A 4,255-nucleotide genomic window follows, 5' to 3' on the forward strand; every position below is an offset into this window, starting at 1 on the left:
GGTTGCGACGGGTAACGGGGAATCAGGGTTCGATTCCGGAGAGGGAGCCTGAGAAATGGCTACCACATCCAAGGAAGGCAGCAGGCGCGTAAATTACCCAATCCCGGCACGGGGAGGTAGTGACGAGAAATAACAATATGGACCTCTCTAACGATGGTCCATAATTGGAATGAATTGAGCATAAATCCTTCAATAAGGATCAAGTGGAGGGCAAGTCTGGTGCCAGCAGCCGCGGTAATTCCAGCTCCACTAGCGTATATTAAAGTTGTTGCGGTTAAAACGTTCGAAGTTGATTCCCCGTCCAGACACGCGACCGCCGCGGGCGCCCGGCACACGCCGGATACGTTCGTGCGCGAGCTCGCGGCTGCGACTCACAATGGTGTGCCTGGGCGTCAACCTCGTGATCGGTCGGGCACGTCCCGAGCCGGTGCGTGGTGCCCGGGCAGCTCCCATTTACCTTGAACAAATTAGAGTGCTTCAAGCAGGCTAGTACAAAAGCGTCCACACCCGCCCAGGGTTGGCGTTGGCCGAGAATAATCTTGCATGGAATAATGGAACATGACCTCGGTCTGAGTCTTTTGGTTGGTTTTGTATAGACCCAGAGGTAATGATTAACAGAAGTAGTTGGGGGCATTGGTATTACGGCGCGAGAGGTGAAATTCGTAGACCGTCGTAGGACCAACTGAAGCGAAAGCGTTTGCCATGGATGCTTTCATTAATCAAGAACGAAAGTTAGAGGATCGAAGGCGATTAGATACCGCCCTAGTTCTAACCGTAAACGATGCCAATCAGCAATTGGGAGACGCTACTACATTCGGTGCTCTCAGTAGCTTCCGGGAAACCAAAATCGGGTTCCGGGGGAAGTATGGTTGCAAAGTTGAAACTTAAAGGAATTGACGGAAGGGCACCACAAGAAGTGGAGCTTGCAGAGGCGAACTGTCAACCGAAGCGAGCGGACGCCTTTCGTGAGCTTCTGGTAAAATACAGTTATTTGAGTGAAAACGATCTTCCAAGCAGTGAAACGTGCGTGCAAAGTGTGTAGTTGACCAGTTTGTACGCCAGCTGAGTGAAGACCCGGCGAAAAACCGTGAATATTTAGTTTAAAACGGCACACAAACATTGCGTCGCGCTTCGGCGCGTGTGACCGGAATATTGCGTGTGTGGTGAGGTGAGTGCGTGCGTGCGAAGCGCTCCCTTTCGGTGCGGTGGAAAGGGAGCCCGCACCCGCAGTTGGGTGAAAAACTCTTCAGGAGCAAGAAAGTGCTGTGAAAAACATAACGTTAACGGAAAAAATAAACATTCAGTGTAAAAACAGCACCAAAAACGGTGAAAAAACAACGGTGCAAAACACGTGCTAAGGGCACCTGTACTTAGAAGGGCAGTGTGTGTCAGTGTCGGTTTGTGCGTGCGAGGCGTGTTGCGTGTACTTGACAAGTGCACAGTGGAGAGCCCATCGGACATTCCGGTGGATGTCCTGGGAGAGCTCTCCCCTTTAGTGCCACCAGCGCCACCTATGGGGCACTAGCACAAGCCAGATCGCAGACACAAACCACAAAAGCTCCGCACTGAGCTTTTGCGATAAAGGCGTATGCGGACCGCATACCGGCTAGGCGCAGAAGCCTAGAGATTGCTGGGCACAGCAACAAACCGGTCAGCGGTAGAAATGCAAGAGGAGGAGAGCAGGTCTGATGGGTCGGTGGATGCGGAGGCCACCGTAACCGTCAGACCGAAGAAGATGAAGATGTCGCCGCGAGTAGTGGTGACGCTCCTGTCGCCGGGAACGCTGTCGTCGCTGTGCAGCGCACCGGGAGCACCCACGCCAGCCCCGAGGGGAACGCCAGGGACATCAGGAGAGGCGGATGCGGAAGCGCGAGAGAGGACCGCCCCCGCCCCCGCCCCCACACCGTCACCACGGAGATCGGTATCTCCCGAGATGCTGGCGCCAGCCGCATCGCCGTCGGTAGAAGAGATCGAAACCGTGGAACGAGAAGCGGAACCATCACCGCCTGCAGAGGACTTCACGAGTCGCATCGAGAAGCTCTTGCAGAAGCTGGAAGAGATGACCGTGTTGTGGGAGAAGAGCGAGGCGGAGAACGCGAGACTCCGCCATGAGCTGAATATTTATCGCACGGGCGTGAGAACAATCGAGCAGCTGGAGGACTCAGTGACTGGCGTGCGCTTGGGAAACCAAGTGACTACCAAGTCAAAATCCGGGCCCAGCAATAGGACGATTAGGCGCACCAAGCAACGTGAGAGAGCCGAAGCACGCCAGTCGCTGGGTCCTGCCCAGCATCGCCTGCTGGAGATGCAGGAGCAGCTGCGGCGGGAAATTGCGGGAGCGCAATGCGAGGCACAGACGAGAGACGGGCAGGGGCAGCGATCCCAACCCCTGCAGCCGCGGAACCTTCCGGCACCGGAAACCAGTCGGCAGCAGGAACAATCGTACCGGGACGCCCTGGTATCCGGATGGCAGGTGGCAGGGAAGCGGCAAAAGGCTCAGCCTTCAGCCGCAACCCAGCAGCGGCAACAGCCGAAACCTGCCGCACCGAGCCAACGCCCTGCACAGGTGAACCGACGGGCCCGACGCCGACGACCAGATGCGATCTTGGTGGTTCCGGCACCGGGGGTCTCCTTCGCGGAGATCTACAGGCCCATCCGGACGAGCCCGGCCCTGCAGGAGGACCAGAGGCACATCCGCATCGGGAAGAGGACCCCGAAAGGTAACCTCAGGATGGAGCTGGCACGTGACGTGGATGCCGAGGCGTTGTGTCGCCGCATCCAATTTACGCTGGGGGAGCTTGGGTCTGCCAAGGTCCTTACCGAGATGGCGGAGGTGCTTCTAAAGAACGTTGACAACCTCACCGAAGCGGACACCATCCGGGAAGCACTGAGGGCGGCACTCACGAGGGAGCCAACGGTGGCCTCGTTGCGGATGTGGGAGAGGGCCGACGCGACGAAACGGGCTCGCGTACGGCTACCGCGTGTCGAGGCAGAAGCCATCTTGAGCAAGAAGCGCTTGCTCATCGACTACGCTTCTTGCCAGCTGGAGGAGGCCCCCATGCTGGAAGCGGCAAAGCGCCGTTGCTTCCGGTGCCTGGAGAGGGGGCATTTGGCGGCGAACTGCGTCGGACCCGACCGCAGCAACTGCTGCATCCGATGCGGAGAACCTGGCCATCGGGCGGCCACCTGCAGCAGTGCGGTTAGCTGCATCCGGTGTGGAGGACCGCACCGCATTGCAGCGCACGGCTGCAGAGGACCAAAACGATAGTGCGGAGTGCCGGAGAGGCAACGCCCGTTTCGGCCCGAACGAGATCCGCCATCGGCCGACACTTTCTTCGTTGTCGGCAAAGGCGGAACCAGCGGCAATAGGATACCGCGCCCTATGACGCGCCGGTATATTGCCGCCATCGCGTTCGGGCCGAATGCGCTGTCGAAACCAAAGGAGGAGTAAGCCCGACGATGGGCCAACCACGAGAGCGGACCGCCATAGTGTTCTTACGTCGGCGGACGTCGAAGCCGCCATCGCTACCATGAACACTTAGTGGGAGCGGTCTAGGCTGAAACGACCGGCCAGTGACAGAGCGTGCGAGAAACGACCGGGCGAGACCGGCATTTTGCCGTCTCCGCTTTGTGCGGTCGTTCGTTCTCGCACAGGCGGGCGAGAGAGAGCGCGCGTGCGCTCGGTTCGGGTACGATCGGCATTTTGCGTTCTCCGCTTTGTGCGTACGTTCGTACCCGACCAATAGCGTGCGAGTACTCCATTTGTGTTATAAGCGTCATTTGTCGTCAACGTTTTGTGCGGATGTCCGTCCAATCGTAATAGGGAGACTGTCTTTGCTTGTTTAACTGTGTGCATGTGCGTTCATGCATTTAATGTTAGAGTAAGCATCAGGGAACCGAAGAAATGGCGAATTGCGGGCACGCCCGCTTCGTCTGTGATTAGGAGTTATGTTCGTGTCCGTCATTTTTATTAAATGTCGTGTAGTCGAAAAGTTAGGCGGGGCGCGGGCCCTCACTTTATGTAGAGAGGAACGCCATTGCCGCCGGTGGCTACGCCCTCGCCGGGAAGGCCGCCGGCAATGGAGTTTGTTTATTTATTATATGTCACCCAATATTTGTTCATGCGCGTTTTGTATCTGTTACATTGTTAAATGATATATGTTACCGCAACAAAATATTGACTTTTAATAAATAAACACGTGGCTTTAAAAAAAAAAAAAAAAAAAAAGAAGTGGAGCTTGCGGCTTAATTTGAC

Source organism: Anopheles stephensi, unplaced genomic scaffold, assembly GCF_013141755.1.
Source record: "Anopheles stephensi strain Indian unplaced genomic scaffold, UCI_ANSTEP_V1.0 ucontig221, whole genome shotgun sequence".
Classification (NCBI taxonomy): Eukaryota; Metazoa; Arthropoda; class Insecta; order Diptera; family Culicidae; genus Anopheles; species Anopheles stephensi.